This window comes from Galleria mellonella, unplaced genomic scaffold (genome assembly GCF_026898425.1).
Source record: "Galleria mellonella isolate WM207_F2 unplaced genomic scaffold, CSIRO_AGI_GalMel_v1 utg165, whole genome shotgun sequence".
In the NCBI taxonomy this organism is placed as follows: domain Eukaryota; kingdom Metazoa; phylum Arthropoda; class Insecta; order Lepidoptera; family Pyralidae; genus Galleria; species Galleria mellonella.
The window spans coordinates 1,620,040-1,647,817 of NW_026442009.1; the positions used below are offsets into that span (position 1 = coordinate 1,620,040).

The window sequence follows — 27,778 nt, forward strand, 5'->3', positions numbered from 1 at the left end:
ACTTTATTATAATAGCTATTTTCTGTGGTTTTGTCCATCTGATTCAGTATACAAAGTATTCTATGTGTAAAGTTACGATATAACCTACCCGTTGAATCGTTTAAGTGTGACTAATAACAAAAAATCCAAATTTTTTTCCAAATATTTACATTTCTCCATTGTTTTATCTAATAGTAATAATATTAAAAAAATATCGAATGCTAACAGCATTTATCTGTTGGAATAATTTATACCCTCCCCTGAACTTACGTGCGCTGTCCAAATTTCCCTTTAGTAATCTAAAGAGAAATTTGGACTCCAGCCTTTAAATTAGATGAAAAGCAATTTTTGGCGCATATTAGTACCTTAACTTGTATTGTTTCTTTATTTGTATAATTTTGTGTCATTGTGCCATATAAAAGCATGCTTATCCTTACAGGATTTACCTATTTAGGGAGCAGAGTTTTACCTATATTTAAAATGTAACATTTATTTTTGAAATAAATTATTATTATTATTATTATTATTTTATATAACTTAAAAATGCATGCTGCAACGATGCGTGTTGTGCTAGAAAGAACACGGTTTTCACAAAGATAAATGAAAAATGAAGGCTCATGGTACCATTCATGCATTACCATTCATGAGTTATGAATCTCTACCCTGTAAATTCGCTGCTATATTCCACCCTTCAAGTCAATACATAACCATGTAAACACAGCTGCTTCATGACAGATATATGTGTGAAAAAGAGGTGTCCATGCAGTAAACAAAGTGTATTGTATATAATCACTCTCTGGTAACAAATATCACCCATTTTTCTTGGCCAATATCAAACATACTTCGTTTTGTTAATCAGAAATTTTAGAGCATTTACGCTACAGCGGTTTCGAAATAATAGAACGTCAAGAAAATGTATTAAGCTTTTTGAAAGACACGCTAAGCTTTTGTATTCAGTTGATAATTGTCAAAATGATTTAGTCTTTACAAATCTGTCTTCAAGTCACAGTAACCTAAGACTTTAAGACAATTTGTGTTCAATATTAATGAGAAGTCTTATCGCTGTTGAAAAGGATGTGCGGGTAAATAAATATAAGTACATACATCTTTAATATAACGTTTAACATATAGTCCATCGTTATTATACATATTTTTTTATATAAAATAAGCTTGATTTAATTAATATAATATAATTAATATAATAACAAATCTGTATAAATCACTAATATTATCAATGTGACATTTTGGTACCTCAATGGCTCAAGAAATAGTCATGAAAAGTATAAAATGCAGTAGTTGGAATGTAGAAATGCATGAGCTATTTTTTTTTTATCCTGGATAATTAATATAATTTCCGGACACGCGGACGAAATCATGAGTAAAAATTAATACTTAGAAGTAAATTACAAAACACGTCAGAAAAACTAAACCTTGTGAAATTACAACATAATTTCTTGACATAATTGCAGAGTAATTTAATTAATGTTTGATCTTTTATTATACATAGAAGACTAAATAGGACAGTTAAAGCCATATTCTCACATAAAACACAAGAATAATCTATTTTTATCTTATCTTCATTATTAACATCGCTTACGTTGCAGTTATTCGCATCTCTATTTGATACTAGATCTAAAAATATCTTAATTACTCATAATTAAATAAGTACCTAAGTATAATATAATAATATGTAGTTATCTTTACAAATATTATAATTGGGATAATGTGTTTGTTTATTAGGTATTAGAAATTTGGTACATATATCTAGATAGAGAAGGCCATAGACCTAGATAATTTAATACATAGATTACCTTGTATCTCAGGCAAACAATATGTTCCGACTACATAGATAAAGTTACATGCACAATTAGCATTATATATAGAATATTTATAAAAATCATTTGCTTGGGTACCTTTGTACCATTCGTATTTCTATCGTGAAGCAGTTGTATTTGTGTGATTGTGTTTTGGTTTGAATGGTAGGAAATTTGTAGGGAAATTACAGGGCACAGAAGCGTAACACCATAATCCGCAGGAATGGCAAACGTATGCACGTAGGCGGCGATTACCATTTTTCCATCAATAGGGTTGTCAGTTTGTTTGACATTTTAATACGAAAAATATATATAAAACTGTATCTTAGAAAACTTTTCTTGTGTACTGTCTCGTAAAAATAATAAATGGATTGTTAATTTGTTGTTATGTAAGCACTAACATTATTATGAAATCTTTGAGAAATCAGTCTGTATCCAGCGGGCCAAGGTTTCTGTCAATAGATATAGCAAAAAAATATTTCTTATTGGTTTCATGATTGATTACTAAGAAAATGACTTTGATTATTGATTTGATTATTTTTATAATTGGGTTAAAGGACAACAAACATAATGCGTGTTGCTAATTTCTTACAGTACCTATCTAGTACAGTGCTACTGTCCAGTTTATGTACTATTTAAATAAATTAAGGAGACAATAAATATAAAGTATTTAATGACATGCATAAAAGAAACTAAATAAAATAAAAACTACGCATATGTTAACCTATAAATAGATTATTTGCAGCAACAAACTTTTATTAGTGACTTCATCCGCATGACTGGGTATTTTTTTTTTTGATCGGTGAAAATGGAATGGTAAGGGGATACACTGGCGGAGCACCAGTGAAGGGTGATAGATGAGAATGAAAACAGGTCAGTTAGCCTATCATGATGAATTCATCAGGAATTAACCATGATAGATTCCAGGAGTCCAGGTCTATATATTTCGTACGTGTCCATCCCATATAGTACATGTATACCAAATTTGATATTGATTGGTTAAGCTATTGAGGCACTAAGAGGTTATAAACAGACTTCTGCACTTATAATATTAGTAAAGATATTAAAAGTACATAGCTAAAACAAAAGTATACATGGTACTGCTCATGTCTATAGGCGACGGATACCACTTCCCATCAGGTGGGCCGTCAGCTTGTTTGCCATTCTAAGTTGTATAAAAAATAAAAATAAAATATATATAATACTTAGTTTCATTTATTAGTTATGAATGTACGGTAGAGTTGAGTAATAATTTTCTTTAGTCGGTATTTGTTGTCAGTCGATTGCCTTTCTTCGATCACAAAACCTTGAAACTGTTACACATACATCACGTGCTTATACGAAACCAGTGATTGCCCTTGACTGTTATTTTATTTAAATTAAAAAAAATTAAATTCCAAATTAAATTAATTTTGGTACTAATATTATATTTTTATATATTAGTGTATATATTACTATACGAAGGTGGTAAGTAAGCATACAGCCCGTCTGAAGGTAAACGGTTATTGCAACCTACGTAAATGTGAGTTTGTTTGTTACTTATTCCTTTGGTGTTTTAATGGCTCGACGAATTGTAATATGTACCAAAGATCATAATAATAATTATTATGATCTTTGGTACATATTTATTTTTTAGAAAAGAGGAGCATATAGGTTGCTATTTATCCCGGACGAAGTCGTGGGTAGCTAATGGAAAACTAGTTTAAAATAAACTAAATATGCTCAATAATATAATTTTAGATAAATAGTCAATATTATGGTGGCATACCTACATTTCGCTGGGAACCTACTTGTAAATCTAATTCAGTAGGGAGAGAGCATTAATAATGACGTTTTTCATCATCGATGAGCTGTCTGAATTTAAATTCATTAAACATCTGGTATCGGTTATATTCAAACTCACGACCAGTGATGACTATTTATTGCATAGTAAATTACTAAGTCACGACGGTCTCCACGATCTATGATTAATAGGGTCATATCACAATCCCATATAAGTTACGTGTGGTTATAGAATAAAAAAATATCCAGGACGTTTTAAAAAATTACTAAAAGAACAAGTAGGTATACTGTGCTATATATTAGTTAATAGTATATATTAGTTAGGTTCATTTTTATTATACCCGTATAATAAAAATGAAACTCGAGTTAAAATTACACTACACCGCTTGAGCAGCCTGGTATTAATAGAAAAATATTTCAAGGAAGAGAACCGTGTAACTCAGTATTGGGATGTGGATTACGTTAATACTAGCTATCACACTGTACATACTCGTAAAGTATCTTTATTACCAAATTTCATTTAAATTTTTTCAGTGATCTTTACGTGAAAGAAAAACAAACGTCCGTCCATCCATCCTTTAAATTTTTTGCATTTATTGTATTAATAGGATTTTTTTTAATTCCATATGACATACTGAGGTCTCTGTTGAATATAAATAATTGTAACTGGCCACTTTACTGTAGTTTTTGAATTAAGTACTACACCAGTTGCTAGGTAACGTTTTTGTTACATTAAAAATAAAAAATATATAAGTATAAGTATATATACATTTTTTGTCTCTTCGTTTTATTCCCTTACAGTCTCTGCTTTAATTAGTAGTACTTACTGTACTTAAAACGTTTACAGTTTAAAATAAATATACAAGTTGTGGAACAATAGTGTAATTGCTATCTCCCAAGTATCGTCCAAAAATTATAATTTTATAAAAATTAATTATATTGGTTCCTTATTGCAGCACTGTCTAAATAACTCTTTGCCGAATGTAGATCGAAAAAATATCACAATTGCGTTATTAAATTTAATAACAGTTATATAGTACGCAACATTGATTCCGCAAGTGCAAATTGAACTGCTAGGTTTTTTTTTTATTTTAACGTATCAGAAGTTGAACGACTTTATATTATTATTAAAATGAATTAAAGCAAATAGAAAATAACAATTTTGATATTTTAAATATCGATTTTATGTAAATGCTTACACTATACAATTCCAAGGTGAAGTAGTAATTAACAAAAATCTTTACGTTACGGCCAAATTATTATTTTAACTCGATATTGGATTAATATTTATTATTTTATTTCCGCTATCTTTACATAGTAACTACCACCAATCAAGCACCCAGTGAAATGGGCTTCGGCAAAATAACACATAATTCAATAAAACTATGTATTGCAACTTTGCACTATTATTACACATTCAATTATTTTTTAAATTGATTACGGAACGTGCGGCCAGTGATAGCTGATAGCGGCGATACAATATTGTATCAATACAAATGAAAGTGTAAGTAGAGGTGTATTTACTGTAAGTAAAGTAGTTATTGCAGGTATGGTTCGTGATATATTTTTCTCTTTAGACGTAAGGTTTTTGATTCATTCATCTTAAAGATACCATTTCACGGTTTTTTATATGTTGTGTAAGTAGGTTGTAAGTATTCAATTTTGATTTACAAAAAAACAATATGTAAGTTCTTTGAATGGAATTACTGAATTGGTATATTTAATGTGGTTAATGTATTTAAAATTTAGACACTATACTGGCTAGTTATTCACTTGTAGTAGTAAAATCATTGTTTAAATTTACCCGATATCATCCTGTGTATCGACGTTATTAGAGCGATTTTAATTGAAAATCAGCATAGCCTGAAGCTCAAGAAAATCCAAAAGGTTTAAATGTTATCAAATATTAGAGGTCAATGAAGTTAAGGGTCTAAATAAGGAAATCTCGAACTTAATTTGTATGTATTTCAGATCTGAAACGTAAAATCGTTTTATGAGGTTTCAAGTAAAACTTTTTGTCCTCTTTCCAGTAAATAGGACGATTAACATCTTAATCAGAAATAATGGATTTACAGCGGTGAGAGATTTCCTGTGCTCAATCCGCAAATTTAGAGATGTTAAAGCCTTTTCTTAAATGTACGAAATATTTTTATTTAGACCACGAAAGAAACAATTCGGCTAAATTCGAATTGTACTTGCGAAATCAGTATTTATGTTCATAGAAAAGCCTAACATTGTGTTGAGAACTGTGAGCGTTATTCTAGCAGTACCTTAAATCTTAATTTAGATAATGTTCATGATCTTTTTTCAGTGATACTTTTGGTGATTTATATTATAAAATAGTTAGAAATTAAATACTAGTATACTTATAAGTTTACATATAATTGATTAAGATGAATCTATTATAAAAAAATGTAAAGCTACAAAACACTATAATACTGTATTCAATAGACATTCGACTCTATTTTCAGAACATTTTCAATTATAATTCCTAATATTATGATCCTATGTATTTGAAAAACTAATCATTTATTCCCATAGAAGTGGAAAATGTATTTGTTTAGAGATATAGCTCTGTAATATATTATTTACTTATGATATTAGGTTGTTTGACGCTACATTAATAATTCAAATGGTCAACAGTAAATAATATAGTTACATATTTAATACACAGAAATACAATAAAGTATATTTAGTTAGTTGATTTGACTTTTTTTGTAATTGATAAACTCAAAAATATTTAACCGATTTAAAAATTCTTTTATCTATAGATAGTTACATTATCATAGTAATACAACCTGCATTTTATTAAAATTAATTAGAGATCTCCAGTCTATCTATCCGTGCGAAGTCGGGTTTTCAGTAATAATTAAAATAAAAACAAAAAATATATAAAAAAATTATCCACGTGGCAACGCGACGTTGGCGGCGTTACACGACATTACTGATACAAGGAAAATATGGTGATGATCATTAAAAGAAGTATGCCTTGTTATAAATACAACCATTAACCTAGGGCAAGTGACCTCATTATGTATAAATGCAATACAGCGGATGTCTGAGATGATTATGATCGAAGGGCATAGATATTTATTTATGTATTTTTTTTGTAAATAAAAAAAAAACAACAATTTTAATCTCTTTATATTAATACTTCGACTGTAAAAACAATTATTCAATTCATTTCACAATTGTCTAAGATATCGTAATATACTTTAAAAATGGCTTACTTGCGACCCTGACCTTAAATGCGCAACTAATATTCATGGTATAGCAAGGGTTCATAGACAATAACATATATAAACTCCTTATCATTAGATGGGCTGATTGCGTGCTTGCCGTCTTTATTATATAAAAAAAAAATATGAACAAACTGATGACTTCCGTCGTTTAGAAAGTACTTTAAAATATACTTAAGAGTTTCAGAAAGAACAAAGAAAGATGTTTAAACCCCTGTACAAGATTTTTATTTCAGCAAAATTTAGAAATTCAGTGTGTTGTCACACGTTATGTGATGGTCACCTATTTATTCCGAAAATATTATAACAGACATATTTACTACTTAACACACTTATAAAAATCTATATCGTGACCTTGACATTTTTGGAACACGATCGTTCGATTAATTTATTATTCAACTCAAATCCGAAATCCGCCTATATTATTGCCTCCTAACCTAATGTGTCAAATATTAACATATATCACTACGGTGCGAACAACTTTTTTAACGTTAAGTCTTAATAAATTTAGTTCTTCCCTAAACGGTAATGTGATCGATATATTTACGTATCTGTAGCAAAAATTGTATTGTAAAATAAAAGTGAAGAAGAATTAGTTTAATCGCATGTAAATAATATACAAATTCACTATAGGTATAATTAATTTAAATACCAAACCGGTTAAATATTCCTGCTCACCTGTTCAGTATGTTGATATAATTTGTTATAAACCACATTTGTGACAGATACCTTGGACTCAAACAGATACTGGTAAACAATTGGAAACATTATCCGGGTCCTTCGTTCATGGGTTACCATAGTCAAGAATGCAATTTAGTCGCATTATACAATTGTGCACCATATCTATTAATCCTTATTTAAAAAATATTGAATTGACATGTTTATTTGAATACTTCAGATTTATTTATTTACTCATTAGTCCATGTATGCGTACAAGGCGGACTTATTGTTAAAAATAATCTCTCCCAGCTAACCATAGGGAAGTGTCAGAATACTCAAATGCGGTACTAGTAATAATTGATATATATACATACTAAAATTTATATTTATAAACTATATATAAATAATAAATATACTTACACATATACAAGATAGACTATATTATACACGAAGATGAGAATAATAGGTAGTACTTACTACTCGGATAAATTATAAAAGTGAGCTTAACGTTTATTTTTTAAAGACTGTCGAGTCGAGTCTCTTGGTGGTAGATTTATTTGAAGATAATATAATGTTGCAGATATGTATAGATTCTTTTAAGTGGAGACCCTGTATGGACAAATACAGTGTAGGGCGATCCCTCACTAGATTGATTAACGACCTTAAACGCATAGCAGGAAGTCAGTGAATGCAGGTGGCTTAGGACCGTTCCTTATTGAATTATATATGAAGTCTAAGGGGGAGACGTATATTTAGCAGTGGACAGATAATAGCTGAGATGATGATGCAAAGATTACATTTAATTCTGTGTGAAGAAATTGGGCTTTGTAATTATAATGAAATACATATTTATGATACTGATAATAACAATATTTACTGAGTTCTTTAATGATATAATTGTACACAATGGTATATTATAGTATTAAATATTATAGACCTATCTACATATCTGCCATTATGTCAGTATTTGAACTATCTATTTAGTCTATTTTGTTTTAGTGTTTTTTTTTTTTTTTTAATTGAATATTGAAAATTGTGTTAAAAAATTTAGGTAAATAATGCAATATCTATTTAGATGAATAAACATCTAATTTTTATCATCATATATCCACATGCGGTTCTTCTACTTATTTTATACTTTTAAAATAATATGCATATTTAGATTTGAAAATAATGTATTATTACAGGTTTACATAAACATATACATAAAAAATTTATTTAAATATGTTAATATATACTTAAAAAATCACCAGAAATACTTCAAGCGTAACATAAACATTATTTTTCTAATCTATTTTTGTCATGTTGCTAATAAAAAATAAATTAATCAGACTTGAAATTTTAATTATCGTTTTATAAGGAACAATTGGCTTGTTACTTCGCAATATAGAAAAGACGTAATGTTTCTTTTTTAAATTATTAAATTTTCGAATAAAGGCGAATAAACAAATTTACCATTGCAAAATATATAATTTATTTTTCGAGTTACATTTTTTATTACAATAATGTAAACGTATAGAAAAACTAGGTCAATACGAGTATAGTGTCGTCATTTTTACTTATTTGTAGACGCTTGAGCGTGGAATGGAGCATATCTCTGGCAAGTGTAAGTGCTTTTCTTTTTTGCCACTGTAGTCGTTTGGTGTGATAGCTACTTTTATGTTTTACGTTTTATTTATAGACAACATATCTAGTAGTCCCTTTGTAATGAAGCAATAATTCCTTTTGTAATGAATACATTTAGCTACGTTGTATCTTCCGGAATGAAGATAGAAATAAAATATTTATTATATTTGAGTTAAAAGTTTCTTAAGCACACATTATATTTTAATGTAATAACCGCCGGTTTAACTTACGTGTAATTAGATTGAAAAAGCTCGATTAGTTTCGGAATCAATTCGTGATTCTCAGTAATGAACGACTGTGGCGCGAGCACGAGTGTGATTGCGTGCTTGTTTGAGTTTGTTTCATTAGGTCGAGCTAGATGTTTATTATCCGTAGTGCTTATCTACAATTAGACTCTTTAATTTTAATTATCTTCAATTTTAATGTATTTTAAGTATTCAAATAAATGCAGTATATAAATAAATGTATATCTACCTATGGGAACAGTGATATACAGATGGAACACTATATAATATACTACACGGAATACCTACACGAATAGACAGAATAGTAATTTATTTAAATAAATGGGTCTCCGAAGTAGATTTATTGACGCTTTTATGTATCATTGCTTTTCGCTTTAAGTTCTTTGGAGCGAAAATCTGAAAATATATATTCTTTGTTAATATATATTCTTTGTTTTAAAAGGTGATAGTAATTCTGTATAGATCAATTTACTTTATCGCTCATTTATTGACTGTTATTGTAGAACAGTGGTTTTAAAATTTTTAGGTGATGGCTCTCATTTAAAACATAAAATTTTTGATAATAAAAAAAGGAAAAAAAAAACATGGTTTTATATTTCATAATAAACATGCATTCTTTTGATAATATTGCATCAATGTGTAATCAAAATTATTTGTTGTTACATATTGAGTAATGTTTTTTATTTCAACTTTATTGACCAATAAAATGTGGTACAAAAGGTGGACTTAATGCCATATGCTTCATAATACTTATTATGGAGGACCTTTGCAAATATAAAGTAAAATGTTATAGCATTAGATTTAGTTGCAATGTTTATATGAAGTGACTGATCTTATATACAATAAGCAAAAATTACTACGTTATTGTCATTTCATAGGTTGCATAATTTTATATGGAAATCAACAAGTTCTTCATTAATACGCGTAAATATTATACACAGAAACATGAATACCGAAATAGCGCGGCTGAGATCGATATTTACATTTTCTAAGCATATATATATATATATATATATATATATATATATAACTGCAAATAGAAAGAAAAGTTATTTGTGATGTATGATGACAACAATAAAGAAGAATCGTTAAACAAACTTCCTACACGACGAAAGACAGACATTTGTTACACTCGTGAACTTATAGTAAGGGAAAATTAATGAAAATCTAATTACGTATTTGGAAGAGGAAGCATCAAATTACCAATTTCACTTGTGCGCCGTATAATACCGTTTATTCTTGTATTGGTACAATACAATTTTTATTATTTCATTTAAAATCATCTCATTTAAAACATGAAACTAATAAATAAGTATCCAGAGTGCTAATATTGTTGCATACAAGATTTAAAAAGAAAGGTAACTATAACAAACTGTATTTTCTTATTTCGATATATTGTATAATATACGATTTAAATAGTTAATAATTATTTTTAAGCATATTTAAAAAGAAAAAGTTATAAGTTTGTGTATAATATATAGATTATAAGTTTGTGTAGTTATATTAAATCAAACCTAAAGATTATTTCACCTTGTATTGATGGGTAAATAGATCAATCAATACAAAACAATTAAATAATACGATTTATATGTTAATTAAGTAAATAATCAATGACCTTGCCATAAAGGCCACAGGCCTTAAGATTATGGTGAGAAATATCGAAAATTCAGACATATATTATGAGTTCAATGCAATCTACTTAATTGCGCCTAAATAAAAATCATCGATATGCAAATGCGTACTTTATATCGGACATTTCAACACGGAAAGTGGCAGAGTAAGATTGATTGTACCTATACATAAAATAAGGTCTTTGATTGTGACATGACCTTAGAACAGTTGGACAATTGCTTATTGTGTTTATTATTAATTAAACGTTGGTACTTGAACCAATGACGAATTATGAATCTGACAAATACTTAAACGATGTAATATGATTATTATCATTTACTTTTACACGTATAGAACGTGTATCTGTTTAGTGAAATAGATGAATAAAAACTCATACACTAAAAGATAGATACAATTTATGAAAAATTTAAAAATACGCCCCGGTTTTGCACGACAAACATGACATTTTTTGTAGGGACAACTTGTAGGCTTAGGTTAGTTAGCATTATGCTCTAATATGAATAAAGGTTTTTAAAATGTTTAAAATGGTATCGCTCATGACACCTTTAATATGTGGAATTTGTATTAGTTAACCTTACAAAGTTTATTATTATTTATTTCTTGTTTCCTTTTCTATTTCGATTCTGTTAGTCTGTTGAAATCAAATGAATAAATCGACAACTTGGAAAGAAACAAGAAAAGTACAAGACAACCGAAGGTCTTTATGTAAAAGTTTTTAAAGCACTGCCGTTACTGGGTGCAAAAAGGCATATAAATAAAAGTACCTACTTTCAAAGAGCCCTTTTAGCGAAGTTGCTTTACGATATCGATTTTACATTAAGGAAAAAAAAATACGGAAATTTTAATCTAACAACCACAACGCATCTGAAAATTGGAAATTTATTTTATGAATTAAAGATAGATCTATAATTTATAAGATGACATATTTCTGATAATAACAGCAATTTTTTTTTGGATGGGTGAAAATGGAATGGTAACCTCGTCTGCGCTAAGGGGATACGCTGGCGGAGCACCAGTGAAGGATGATCGATCAGAATGAAAACAGGCCAGTTAGTCCATTCTGATGAATTCACCAGGAATTAACCATGATAGTTTTCAGGGGGAACCGCAAAGAGGTCGACCTGGTTGGGTATATTGCTAGCAATGGGATTCTCAGTCTCTATTCCTAACAATCCCTTTCCCCCCTAACAGCGATGTTAGTACACATACTATCTAATTCGTGCTAAAATTTCTCATCGAACGATTAATGTGTATAGTTGATTTCTAATTATGTTAACATTCTAAGATTCCGAACTAAATTGGTCCTTTGAGACGGATTTTCGTAAATATAATATTTTAAGAATATTACTATTAAAAAAGTAATAAATGAAATTATATATTATGGCATGAATTTGATGTTCTACAGCATTTACATAAGTGAAATATAACTGACTAATGGTGATAATTATCTTCGGAATCGTAATGCTTACATAATATTCTATATTTATAGGTAAGTATATGAAAAGTTAATGTCTTCATTTGAAATCATAAATTGACTTGATCGTTCACATGAATTAGCGATGACTACAAACAATAATAAGAACTCTGACATCATGACAGTAACTGATACACGTCAGTTTTATTAGACTCGTAACGTGAACAATGGTGAAATTGTCATATGCATGTGAATTATATTGTAAATGCAAATGCATTATAATCAACTTTGAAATGAAATATCATTAAATAAGTAATTGTGATGTATTTTTAACCAAATTCGAAAAAGAGGAGTTTTCAATTTCATTATTTTTTTTATGTGCTTGTGCGATACCTACGGAACTTATTTTTTAATGCAAACGGTTTATTGGTACATTGTTCATTCGGTATCATAGTAATTTCGTCAAGATATATGACAAATTATAATTACATTTAATTGCTATTGGAAATCATGTTGCCGAATTCCAGGAATATTTGTCAGATGGGCTAATTGATCCGCCTTTTAATTCTCACCTATCATCCCTCACTGGTGCCCTGCCAGCGTATACCTACTGTTAGCATAAGTGAGGTTACCATTCTATTACCATCCATAAAAAAAAAAAAAAAACTATGACATTACTCAAGAGTCTGGGTCAAGGTGCATCAAAATCACAGCATTGTCATAGCCTACCAATGTAATAAAATTGTAACTGGAAGGTGTTTTATACATGAGACATATTTAAGAAAAATTTACATGAAGGGTCTAAATAAGAGTAATGGAATCCAAAACAATAATTTTTTAATTTTTTAATTGTCTATTTGTTTATTCCTGAATCATCTAAAAAGTAATACACTAAATTTGATATGATTTTCACAGATGTATTTACCTTTAAGTGTGGTATTTAATACTTCATCCAAAAGCGATATATTTAATTACTTTTTCTACTTTTGAAATTGACATGTATGAAGTAGCAGCTGAAAATGTACAATAAATTAATAAATAAATAAAAATACTATAATAAAAATTTTATTATCAAAAGGAGTTGCAAAGAGTAAGTAAGTAAGTTGCAAAATTTATGAAAAATCTATATTACATATCGTGAGCTCAACATTAACCAAAGCATTGTCGACTCGTGATTTTAAAAGTCATAATATTCTTTAAATAAAAATTTATTTTTAAGAGAAAAGTCTAGGAATATCTTTGGAAAAAACTGTGAAAGCAGTTCATCTTCATCATCATCACTTTTGATCTCTATCGTTGTTTATTTGTGTTATCGTATATAATCTATAAGTAGGTATATTTATATATGTATATTTATATTTGTATATATGTATTTTTATTACATATTTGTATATTTACGTAATATTTGTTTAATATATTCATGTATGTATATTTATATATATCTTGTATGTGTTGTAATTTTTTTCACCGCATATTAAAATTTCTGTTTTGCCAAAGGTTGACTGAATGAGAGAATGCTATATAGTATTAAGTCCGCCTTTTGTACCAGACTTTTTTTTTGTAATGTGGTCAATAAAGCATAAATAAATAAATAAATACTCAGTTGTATATACTATATATACTTACTTTATATACTAAGTTACCGCAGTCTATGAACGTCTGTAATACCAGGGGTATTACGCGTGCGTAATAAATAAAAAAATATTTTTAATTCCCTGAAGAAATCTCTTTACCCTCCTTTTTAAAGACCCCATGCTGTAGTCTCCTGGGAAAACCTTGGCAGGGAGCTCATTCCATAACCTAAGTGTTCGTGGGAGAAACCATCTCTGAAACCGTGTTGTACGCGACCATTTAGGCTGTAGGATATGAGGATGTACTCCTTGTCGATGGCGAGTCATATGAAGGCTAACCAACTGGATACTAATAAATACAAGTATATAAACATTATCATTAACATAGGTATAAGTAAAAATACAAAAATATTCTACAAATGGTGAAAGTTGAGGCAAAATATCCATTTAGTATCTACTTAGATACTTTATTAAAAATAACAAATACCAACATGCGGATATTATGGGATATATTTTTGTGTTTACTATTGTTTATAGATATAATATATTATTATTGTATTGTTTAGTTATAAGTATTTATATGCGTGTTTCACACATCTAGGCGATCAACCTCCGTTATGACGATATTGCACAATTTTGTTCCTTGAGAGGGTTCGAAATGGCAATGTTCGTCTCAATGACAACATTTACTACAATTTATTAGTAAGGGGTTAATACTATTTTATGTCCTCTTATGGCATGTACTTGTGATAAGTAAGATTAATTTTTTTAAAGGGGTGAAAATGGAATGGAAACCCCGTGTGGTTACGTCGTTTCATTTTTTTTGTAGGTTAGGTTAGGTTAAGTCCATGGTGATGAAATTATGGTACCTACCTATTTATGCTTTAATTCCTTCTATCCAAAGGTAGTCTGGAAGAGATTGCTTAGCAATAAGACCGCCTTTTGTACTATACTATACGTATTGAAAATTGTTCAACAAATCTTGTTATGTTGGTGCAATAAAGTGTTAAATAAATAAATAAATATGTCAGGCCAGTCACTTGATACATTGTGGTAATAGGGTATATTGTCAGAAACGGAGCCATTAGACCTCATTACTGATGATCCCTCTCCCCCAATATGATGTAGATGATTTCTCTTAATAGGTAGTGGTGCTCAAGTTAATGATTTATTTTCTATGTCTAACTTTAAGAGTTCTAACATTAGTTAGAAGCAAAAACATTATAAGAAATTTCAAAATTATGAAATGGGTATTTTTTTTAATGGACAATAATGGAATGGTTACCCCGCCTGCGCTATCGGTATACACTGGCGGACAACAGTGAGAGATGATAGGTGAAGAAGAAGGAGCTCAGTTAGCTCATCGTGACAAATTCACTAATGAATCAATTACAATGGTTTCCAGGGGGAATTGCGAGAAAGTTCACTTGATAGGATATATTGCTAGTTGGCGGGTTGCTAATCCCCATTATTAACAATCCCTTTTCCCCCCAATTATGAAATGGGTAGTTAGTAATTTGAATCATGTGATATAACATTATCCATTTGTCTATAATAATATTTACAACGACGTACTTATTGGCCACGGGTTTATTTCAAAAAATTATATTAGAGTACTATTATGGCCAGGGTGGCCAGCCAGTTTTATATAGAGTTTTGTTTCGAACTTCCGTTCTGGCACGGATGTATTGTATTTTGTTTCCTTAGTTGCCTTTTACGTTCTGGGAAAGAAAAGTAGTGATGATACATTGTATTCTTAGTTTATTTAATTTATTTCAACATTAATTCTATTAAAATTACACTAATGTGAATTTAAATAGTGAACCATTACCGGTATCAGCGTATTTATCCAATCAATGAGCCCAATATACATGACATTGGGGTCATAACTAAGCGGCCGAGTTTCCCTCGCTCCGTGAAATCCAATGACAACACAAATCAATTTATCATCCTCAAAAACCCCGGTATAGCACCAAAGTCAATTAAGAGACCGATAGAGCCGTTTCCGAAAAGCGATTATGTATAACAAACAAATAGATAAGTACCTATTTATTAATAGCGTTAGATATTTGTTATTATGTTTTTTTTTTAAATCTATTGAAAAGTTAATTAACTATGAAATATTATTGCTAAATTGATACTATATCAAATATTTATACCAAAATTTCTTCAATAATGCTATCTATTTTACGAAGCCTATTTATATAATAATAAAGTTTCAATGTAAATTACAAAGAACTTATATAAACTCCGCTATAATATTGAATCTTGTCATATGCCACATGACGAACTTCCGGGAATCATTATTTGTAAGATTATGTCCTTTTTGTCACTTTGATTGGTTATTGGAATTTTTACATGCGTCAGATGTAATTTACCAGCCCTATAGTAAAACCCTATGTTATGCATGTTAAGATATTTTTAAATGTCCTAATATTATAATGTTAACACCTTATTCATTCATTGAAGAATGTCTTCACATTTTCTGGGAAAACATTCCAGTTGATTTTTCGTAATCCAATTTCAGTTCAATCGTATCATTCAACTGAAATTGACTAAACAAGATATTGAATTAAGAAAAAGTGCTTTTACCTGGGAATGCTCTGTGACAGGTGTCATATTGCAGATATTATATATTACTCAGCGTTTTATAGTGTTTGTTCAGCGAACTGTGGAAAGGACTATACTCGGAGTTCGGCTGTGTAGTAAAATTTGAGATAAAGAAAAACTAAAATGGCCAATATATCTGAAAAATAACAAATTATTTTATTATTTTAGTCATTTACTGCCCACTGCTAAACATATATATAAGCCTTCCCTATAATGGGAATTTTGCCAGTAGTTGCCATGCTTGGCAGGTGGGCTGGCAACCGCAGTTAGGCTTTTAGAGATGTTTTAAGAGAGTCGCTCCTGACCATCCCTCGCTCTCCCTTAGTCGACTCTTACGACACCCACGAGAAAGGAAGGTTGGCCTATTTTATGTCGGGACTATACGGTGAAGAAACACAAGTCTAAAGTAAAAATGGATCGTTCAAATAGCTCGAAGAACCGACAAATCATAAGGAAGAAAGATTCAGGTGGTGGTTCCATACAAAAAAGCACTATTTAGGAACATTTCCCACAACATAGAGCGACGACCTCAAATGTACTGCAAGGAGTCAATGGATGCAGGTGGCTCAGGACTGTTTTTAATGGCAGTTTACAAGGCAGGCCTATGGTGAGTAAATAACAATTAATGGCTGAAATGATGATAAGTATAGCTATGTGTATAGATATTTTTTTTTATCTGTATCTAAAAGAGGAAACAGTTTAACTGTTTTAATAACACGTAACAGACATTATATATCCATGCATTATGTTATATCGGAAAGATTTCTTGATTCATTTGAGCAGTCAACGGTTAAATTATTTCATTATTACCATATGCACGATATAATTATTTCCAATTAAAAGGCAATTTGATCAAGATAGTATATTTTTTTATTTAGGTTTTATTTAAAAAATATGGTTTTTAATTTTCTAATATTTTTTTTGCGACTATTGATCCAATTTATTTATTTATTTATACTTTTGCACACATTGAAAAATGACTACAGGGCGAACTTAATGCCTGATAGCATTATGTTATATTTTATGTTTTACAATTTAATTTTTTTTTATTAATTCATAGTAATACTATGCCAGTCTGTCAACTTCATGGAAAAATCAACAGTAATTTTTTATGACTTCTGGAAATAGCGATATGTCTCGAATAGTCATGTAATGCTTCGGAACATATCGAAGGTTTAAAAAAGTTATTCCTTACTATACATTGTATTAGATTAGCATTGTAATAGAAAATTATAAGGTAGGTTATCTTCATCTAAATTTGACGCAAACAAAGTTGCATGTACAGGAACTATAAATGTAGGCCTAGAAACAAAAAAGCTACTGTGACCGACTTATCGATATGTAGTCTTGAATTATCCATTTTTTTTTTTTATATTATTTTAAGGGCTTTTACCTTCTTGAAAATTAGGATTATAAAATCCTTACGCATAGAACAAAAATATATTTTAACACGTAACAATAATATTTTACTTATTAAAAGAAAAATAACAGTGTCAACGTTTCATTGAAAATGTAATACAATATCCTTACTAAGCTCTACTAATATCATAAATATAAAAGTGAATATTTGTTTGTTGTCTCTTAACGCCTTAACGGCTTAAGCAATCACTATGAAATTCGGTATACCGATATGTATTATATGGTTGGAGAAGGACAAAGGCTATTTTTTGTCCCAATTGGTTCCAATTTGTCCCAATTGGCCAATCCAAGCCACACAGACGATGTACAGGGATCAAAGCTAGTTAATTTATAAATAAGTTTTATTTATATATACCTAAAAACTTCTGTATTACGAGTAATAAGGAAATGAGTTCCCCTAGAGAGACACTAACTTCATTAGAAATTGTAATTCATAAGAATATTTATTTTTATACCTACGAATAATATTAATTAAATAAACTGTTAAAAACGCACAGATATTAGTCCGGTTGGGAATTATATAGCTGTAGGTAGACATATAGAGAATCAGTTTAAAATTATGACAATGTTCTTCAACCAACTGCTTTTAAACAACCAACAATACAAATACCGGGGATTCAAAATACGAAATTGCTTTCAAGCGAATATCCGAATAATCAATACGATGTATGACAGTATGGAATGAGCGCCACAGTGCCCGATAATTGTGTCAACAGGAATTACAATATATATTTTCTCGTTGTCGATATGAAAATCTATTGTTAACCTCATCATCATATCAGCCCTTTACTGTTTTCTGCTGAATACAAGTCTCCCTCTATTGGGGTGTTTGCTAATATTTGCCACGACTACCGGTTGGATTGGCAACCGCAATTTGGTTTTGGTATATGTTTTAAGAGAGACGCTGCTGCTCATCCCTTGACAATTAAATTCTCTTAGTCGTCTCTTACGATACTTACGGAAAGGAGATCTATGTCGGGACCACGCAGAATTATTAATTTATTTATTATTTTATTAATTTCTGAACATTTTCAGTAGGTCAGTAATAGTGAGACAAAATGGGGTTTAAACAAAAATTATTTGTCTAGTATAATAAATAGAATGAGTACCTAGGTATATCACCTAAATATTTATTCTCGTTCATGGCAATTTGACTGTATGCAATGTTTATCTTTTATTGTGGATTAGCTCTAGTTCGAAACGTTCAACAATTCAACTTTCGTTCACGCGGATAATGTTCCGGGACGGAACATTGTTAACCTATATATTTCTTCATTATAAATAGTGTATTATAAATTTCATGACGATTGACTAACAAGCAGACAATCAGGTCTATCAGGTCGACCGCCACGCAGTTTCCCGTGGAAACCATCCTGATTAATTCTTGTCAAATTCTTTACAATGAGCCAACTGACCTGCCTTCATCTTCACCTATCATCTATCACTAGTGCCTCGCCAGCATATACAAATATCGCATCGGAGTTACCATTCCACTTTTATCCATTAAAAAATAACAGAAAATTATATTCACTTTCATACTTAGTATATCAGGAAGGATTTTGAAAATAAATTACGATTTTTTTACGCGTTTAGATCTAAAAACTCATCGTCAAATTGAGAACTTTTTCTTTTAGCCATGTTTATATAGGAACAGTCGCTTAATGGCAGAAACACGAGTGAGATAAAAATACTCAAGCAGACTGCTTTTGTTCAATGTTTGTTTTTGGTGTGTGAAGTGATATGTCAATATAGATTTTTCCTTTATTTTCCCGTACATACAATCTCAACTCGTGTGAATTGATTGAAGTCCTGCACATTTGTTCGTAATTGGTCACTTTATTCGCTTGCTGAATAATGTACTCGGTATTTTACCAAAAAAATTCTCGTATTGTTATTTATAGAAGACGGTGGAATTAAACCGTTGTGGATGGGAAGGTACGTAGTTATTTGGAAATGAAATTGTTTGCTATTATTACCTACTGTTACTGAGTGTAGGATAGATATGTTATAGGTAAAAAACAAACCAATAATATCTTAGTACTTATTGAGGGTTGGGGTATGGCTGTGAATTTACAGGGTACAGAGGAATAACACCTGAGTCCTCAGGAACAGCAACGCATGGGGTATAAATATAAATATTTCACCAGAGGGAGACTTTGTACAAAAGTCGTTTGCTTGGGCACCTCTGTCCTATTCGTGTTTCTACCGCGAAGCAGTTGTGTTTGCATGGCTGTGTTTCGGTTTGAAGGGTGGGATATGTTTACAGGACGCAGAGGAATAACACCTGAATCCTTAGGAATGGCAACGCATAGGGAGTATCATGGGCGAAACGGTATACTCTGTTATGTCCATGGTACTGCTTATGTCTATAGGCGACGATTACCACTTTCCATCAGGTGGATCGCCAGCTTGTTTGCAATTCTAAGTTGTATAAAAATATTATATTATCATATTAAATTAATATAATTGAATATGATACGACTTCATGTCTATTTTTTATAAATATAGGTATATTTAAATTTAGTATGCAAAATTTGTGAATGTATTAGCAGACATTTCATAAAACCTTGTTTATGAAACTAGTCTAGCAAGATAATACCTAACATAATGTAATTATCATCACGTCTTAGTATTCCTATTGCAGTTTCATAACATCATTTATGCAGGTGACAATGATTTCATATAGTTTATTTTTTATTCATATGTGTGTTATTATCAATATAATTGTGTGCGTGTTTATATTTAACCAAAGTAAAAAAATACTATATGTGCATTAATATACTATATGTGTTGATCGAATGTTTTAGACATAATAAGAGAATATTAATAGTGTTTTTATTTTGTATTTGCTGAAATCTTTTTTTATAAATAAGTGCTTAAAATATATTTAACTTGCAAATAAATTGATACCAAGAATTGATATTACAGAAATATTTTAAAAAGGTATATTCTTCTATATTTAAAATTAAACGAATATTTTAGTAAGATTCTAAAAGTAATGATTTGTAATAAAATTATTATAATAGATTTCATTTTGTTCATTCAAGGAAATTCAATATTTACATATTTCTGCAGCGGTTTATTGTTTTCTTATGAAAATACCCTGAATTTAATAATTTTATGTTTAAAAATAATGAGTGTTTAAGTAATATTTTATTAAAATTATATCTACTCGTATTAGTTTATTTTGAATATGAACCAAAACTTATCTTTTTTTGAAAAACCTAGTCAAAGAAAATTTCTAATTATCCATTTGTTAATAACATCCATTTAGTTTTATTCTAATCCAATAATATATTTCTTATCTCTATTAACTAGAATAATTATTTCTCTAATATCAAATAATTATATCTCTATTAATTAAAATAAAAATTTCGCCTCTTTGGATAAACTTTATTTTAATATTCTATTATTTTACATATTCTATTGTCTTTTAAGAAATTTGATTTCAGAATTTTATGTCGATTATTGCAATAAGTTTCATATTTTTTTTCTTTTCAGATACTAGGACGAGTTTGCACCTGAGTGCCAATATTCAGGTATGAAGTTTTTTAATATCGCAAGTAACCTACACAAAATGAAAGATTATTTCTTTTTGAAACTAATACTTTAACCGTACATTAGCTCACTGTAGAATTTTCTATTCGCTCAATATTTCTTATATTAAATTTTCATTCGTATTAGCATCCTATTGTTATTTTCATATAGCTTTTTCATATAGTGGGTAAAGTACTCATAGTACGCGGAGTAGTTGATGATAAGTGTTTGCCACAGTATCTGAATGTTTCATACCGGAACATACTACATAATTGTTCAAATGGACTTTAAAATAAGAAACTCTTTGATTCTAGAATAAACGGCGACAGTTCAGTTGGACCTTATAAGAAATATACATATATATTTCCTCTGTGCTCGTACAACGTTTGACTGCATTTTGGGATTCTAGAGAACGAGTTCTATTTTAAAATTTACTTTTACAAATTTATGTCTTAATCTTGGAGGGCACATAAAGCTGTCATCCAGTAAGAGTGAAAGAGTGACCTAAAAACCTTTTTTTTCATTAGAGGACGTCACTCTCGACTTAGTAACAGTGGATAAAATATTTAATCGTAGTATTCTGTAAATACATTTCACGTAATACATTCGTATGTAGATAAAATCAAACTCTACTTTTTTATTGATACGAGTAGGTAATATTTTTTATGTAAGTTAATATTGTTTTACCAAATATAGTGCCGTAAGTTGTTAAGATAATAAAATAATCTAGAACTGGATTTCATCTAGTGTTAAAATGTATTAATAATGTTATTAGATTAAAATGTCATCACACTATGAATCATTAATGAGGTTTAAATGAAATAAAACGTTATTTGATAGCCCAATACGATTTACGAGTGGCGTGTAAGAAAGGTCTCTGATCGTATTAAATTTCTCGCAAAGAAACTTAGAGAATCTTTACAAAGAGTTTGCAATTTCCATTTAATGATATCAAATATCACTTTTTCGAAGTTTCTTACATTCATTAACTTTTTCTTTTATATTACTTTGAAATATTAAATAGAGTAATTGTATAAAAAAGCAATGCTTTCATTGTGTTTTTATACAATTACTACATTATTCACACATACTTAGATTGAAAAAAAAAAATTGTTATATTATATTCATAATTGGTGAAGGTATAGCATATATCTGCATGCGAATTCAGAACTTCTTGCAATCATTGTAACTAATGAAATGGATAAATAAATTAACATACAAAGTGTTTGTTTAATGTAATACAATTTTGAAACTATAATCTGCCTGTCTATCTGTCTGTATTTAAGCTGATTTGTTTTTATATATTTTAATAACGGTACAGATTATATAAGCCACTCTATCATTAATTCCTGTCCTCAGCTCGACAGAGTAATAAATAATATCAAGCGTGCGTGCGAGCATAATTGCTCAATGCGAACACTAACAGAACTGTGATGTGAACATATATAAATAAGGCCATGCTACACAATGACTATTCTATATCAAGACTAGTTGTGCCCGTGACTTCACGTCTATAATACCATTCTATCACGATTAATTCGGTAGAGCATTGTTTCGCACTATTTACATTTTTACGCCGTCAGTCTTAAACATCAATCGATTTAAAAAAAATATCCCTTTTTTTATATTACTTTGGCGACGGTTAACACTTTCCATCAGGTGGACTGTCAGCTTGTTTGCCATTCTAAGTTGCATAAAAAGAACTTTCATACTTGGTTCATATTTAATTAAAATATGTAAAAATGTTTTTTTAATTAATTTAATTAAACCATAGCTAATTGTAAGTTTCCTTGATGAATATAGATACATATGTATATTTCCAATTTTATTCCTGGTTTTCTTTGTCGTCCACAGTAATCAAAGAAAAAAAAATCTTAATAATAATAATGTTTATGGAATATCTGTTTCATATTATAAGAAACATTTGTACCTACATAGATCAATTTTAAAACGAATTTATTTATTATCAAAATAAGCACTGGCTTAGTCGACTTACGCGCTCATAAGCTAGGGTAAACGTTCTAATAAACGTTTATATTCTGTACACTCTGGTAATAGAGTGTAATAATCAGATAGAACATAAGCTTATCTCTCTCATAGCTTTATGTTACAAATTAGGTTACAGATAAGCTTAAAGTACATTTCATTAGAGTCTCTTCACTGATTTGTATAGTTTATATATGTGCTTTTACATATCTGTCACGCTTGTCTTCCATTAGGTTAGGCGGAAATAATGGAACACCAAATTCGATTTAAACAAGTTTTTCGTTTTCATACATGCTCGCCGGTTACAGCTACTTTTAATTCCCTTCTTTAGCATGTCCTTATTTGATCGATATATGCCCTTTAGAGTGGCCGCTTCTGACAGGGGGAAAGTGATTATTAGTAATGGGGTCTAATTTCCTCATAACTAGCAATATACTCTATTAGATCGGCCTCCATGCGGTTCTCCCTGAAAACTATTGTAACTAATTCTAGTGGAATTTGTCACGATTGACTGAGGTCCCTGTTTTCATCGTCACCTATCATCCCTTACTGGTGCTCCGCCAGCGTATACGGGCGTAGGCGGGGTTACCATTTCATTATTATCCATTACAAAAGTTAAAAAGAAAACCAACGTCTCCATTCATTATTGCTAGATGATGTCGATAGGGGTCGCCCTAGATACTTTTAAAAAATTAGATATGCGTATAAGTGTAAGAAAAAAACCGAGAATAATGATTTGAAAATAATAAATATTATAAATATATTGTATGTTGTTAACAACTGGAAGTTGGAAGGATAAATTAAAAAAGCCGAATATCTGAGATTACCCAAATATTACAAGCAATAAATATCTATTGTAAATATCTTGTATTTTTATTTACTGTTTGTTATCTAGATATTTTGTGAATTAGGTATCTACTTGTATTTTATATTTTTTTATATTTCGTGATGTTGGAAATTTTGTTGCTCAAATATTTTTTTAATACTAAAAATAGCAAACAAGCTAACGGCTAAAGTGGCAATTGTCGTCTATAGATTAGAATGATTCTTAAGTTACTTTTGTGAAAATGATAGTTGCTAGAAATATGTAACTTAGTACAGTCATTATTTACATGTATGCAATCTAAGTATACCTGTTATGTAATCGTGAGAAAATTACTAAACGAATTTCAACGGAATTTAATAATCGAGTAAGTAGGTATCAGCATATCTTAAAAACGTGTATGTTTTATCAAAAATCGGTAGAAGGAACTGTGAGATATATCTTGACCCCTTCATTGTTTGAAGTGAAATGAGCTAGATACGGTGTTAGTGTTAAAATACCACATCAGTTTTATGAATAAATTAGTTTTGAATTTCATAAAGACAAAGTTATGGACACAAAAATGTAGTCAATATTGTGAACACCGACTATAAGTGTAGATGCATGCTACACAAAAAATGGAACTTAATTTATCCTGTTATAATATTATATAATATACCTAACAAGTGCGAAAATTTGTAACGATGGATGGATGTTTGTTACGCTTTCATGTAAAAACTATCAAAATTTTATTAGATTTGTATGAAATTTGATACACGGATAGGTTATATCCTTAGTATAACTAACATAGCACATAAAATATTTCATATATTGATTCACGTAGGCGACACCGCAGAACACATTTAGTATATAATATGCATATTGTTGGTACCTATTTCATAAATATATAATAACTGGGTCGTAAACTAGCTATTTACCGCGGCTTTGCCAGCGTGAAATTAATTACTTTACGCTCCCATGACATTTTTGGGAATTTAATATATTGCATGAGGAACTATTTGCAAAATTTATTGTTGCTAGATTAACAGTTACTATTATTACTCATACATTACGTAACATTATATACATCAGTCAATTTCTCTCTTTCGTGAGTGCGACGATGATTAATTTGACGAGCTATTTTATACATTGAAAAGACTTAAATATTAAAATATATTTTTTTGCGTTTATATAAAAAAGTATATCGTGTACTCAATCTATTATCCAAGATACGATTTCATTTCAATATATTATTAAAATAGGCCAAATTAATGAGTGGCCTCGTAATATATTGCGTCTGGGTAATTAAACAATCACCGAGACGGTTGGAAAACAGTCTACTGTGTGCTGAATAAAAAAAAATACCATGAAATCGTGTATTATGTCGAAGAAACATGACTAGGTCGAAACGATTCAAAACGACCGTGGCCAATCTACTTGCTTCCGGAACAGGTGACAAATGACAGTTAGTGATTGTTTACAAAAACATTGGGCTATATATTGATATACTTGTTCCACTTGTATCTGTAGTAATTAAAATATATTATCGTCATTTACAAAGTTTAGGATTGTAAGATTTCGAAAGTATCGAGTTCAATCTCAGCATAGTACAACCATTTGTATTCTTAAGTAGATATGCCTGTTTTTGTTGGCTTGGGTATTTCCTATTTAAAATATACCTATATGTATTTAGTTATTTTAGACTTTAGATATTTAATTGATATAAATTTAGATTTAGAGTTATTGTAATACCTTATACATATATTTTTTGTGCAGTAAATTATACTATTAAATATATGTAGGTATATAGAAAAAAGCATATGAATATTTCTATCAGTCATATTTATAATTGGAACTAACCAGTTCTGCTAAGTATTATTTTATAATATGTCAAGTAGGATTTGTTTATTTTTCACGTAAAAGAAACATAACTGGGTTAAAATGATCAAAAAACGACCGTTGAAAATTAACTTGTTTCTCGAATGCCGCTAAGTGAAAAAATACAATTTGTTTACAAACTACATAAATATAATTAATACTTATTTGACTATTTTTCATAATAATTAAAAAGTATTGTCATCTTTGATTTTAATTGTAATAAAATTGTCACGAAATTGTTTTAATATAATAATAGAGTACATTTTACATGACTGCTGAAAAAAGGAGAGTAAGGTTTTTTAGGATGTTTTTATGGAGTAGTGTAGATCAAACGGTTTGGCGACTTTTTGAAATGGGTGTCCAATTAATTCGCGCTAATTACCTGGGAGTGCGAGTATCTAATATAAACTAAATAATGACAGTAAAAATAAAAATATATTTCAGAAAGTCCTAAATAAAAATTTTACATTTATTTACATTGATGTTGTTACATTGACTTCTTGAAAGCTTTTAAAGAGAGAGAAATATTTATTTTGTAAATATACATATATTAAAATTTTACTGACTCACTGACTGCAGTTTAGGGTTTAAGTCTATAGATATTTTGTGTTAAATGTTGTTGCTTTAAGTAAAATCTATAATGGATTTATAAATAAGTATAAGATATACAAAAAATAAGTAAGTAAACACCATACTGTATTTATTCTGTGAAACCCATGGTGCGATATTTTCTATAAATGACGGTTGCAATTTTTCGTCGCTTACTTGTTTACAATACCTTTTTGCATAAAAAAATGTAAATATGTAAATAAAAATTAAGTACTATTTGGAAGTAAGAACATCATTTGAGAAAAACTGGGTCCATTGGGTTAAATTAAATGATTTTGATAGTCCAATTAAGAATTTTAGAGAGGGACACATTTGAAATTTAAACAACATAATGTTTGTCAACCGGATATAAACATATTGGTTTTTCTAAATGAGTTTGTAATTTTGTGTCCACTGTTTACATTGGTAGAGTTACGTGTGTATGTGTAAATATTACATGCTAATACACGTTACATAATTAAGTATTATTAAACAACTTAATGAAAATACATCCCCACCGTTGTTTCCTATTAATGTATATACAGGCTGTGTGTTGGATTATGTTACATTAAGTATAAGATTGCAGTTTATTTTTTTTATTTTGTGCATTTATATTTTTTATTACTTTGTATGTTTACTTTAAGCCATCGTCGAATAGTTGTTAGTATTATAAATAATGTTTTAAAGTATTTTATAAAGAGTTATTAACGACAAAATGAAACAAGTGATTTACCGTTAAAAACGGCGCTGGTAGAAGAAAAGGGCAGGAACAATAATAAAATAATAATATAGAGGCTTACCAGTTTAATTCCTTGATACGTACACAATATACAATAGTATGTCAACTAGAAGAATCAAGAAGAAAAACAAAAGACATATTCAAAATATAAAAATATAAATCTAAAAAAGGTAAACTTATATAAAAGGAGGTTTGTCGCCAACAACTGTCATCATATTAATTTCATTTCAATTGTTAATTGTTCGTTGGTAGGCCTC

General features: G+C 29.4%; 1 protein-coding gene across 1 annotated transcript in view; it reads left to right on the forward strand.

Moving 5' to 3' along the window:
* Positions 1–27,778, forward strand: part of LOC113519031 (peroxidase-like) — a 96,191-nt gene that overhangs the window by 8,624 nt on the left and 59,789 nt on the right. The window contains exon 2 of the mRNA XM_052892715.1: positions 21,493–21,530. The gene's annotated coding sequence lies outside the window, so the exon portion shown is untranslated. The remainder of the gene's footprint in view (positions 1–21,492; positions 21,531–27,778) is intronic.